The sequence below is a fragment of the Solanum tuberosum genome, unplaced genomic scaffold, assembly GCF_000226075.1.
Source record: "Solanum tuberosum cultivar DM 1-3 516 R44 unplaced genomic scaffold, SolTub_3.0 scf00012, whole genome shotgun sequence".
Classification (NCBI taxonomy): Eukaryota; Viridiplantae; Streptophyta; class Magnoliopsida; order Solanales; family Solanaceae; genus Solanum; species Solanum tuberosum.
Genome location: NW_006238937.1, coordinates 3,073,981 through 3,074,214, shown reverse-complemented (window position 1 = coordinate 3,074,214; position 234 = coordinate 3,073,981).

The window sequence follows — 234 nt, the reverse complement described above, 5'->3', positions numbered from 1 at the left end:
CCAACTGGCATCAGTACATGGAATGTACGAGTATGCGAGCTGGACCGCTAAACAACAGCTTAAGCTTGAAGGGGATACAAAGAGAACTTACCTTGGCTCTGTTCGACTCCTGAATAATTGAACTCAATACAAAGCAATAAGACACATGCAATATATATAAAGCTTGTAAAACTATTTAAAACATGATGTCAAAAATCATATTTATAATATCATAAAAATACCATGCTTCCTCTC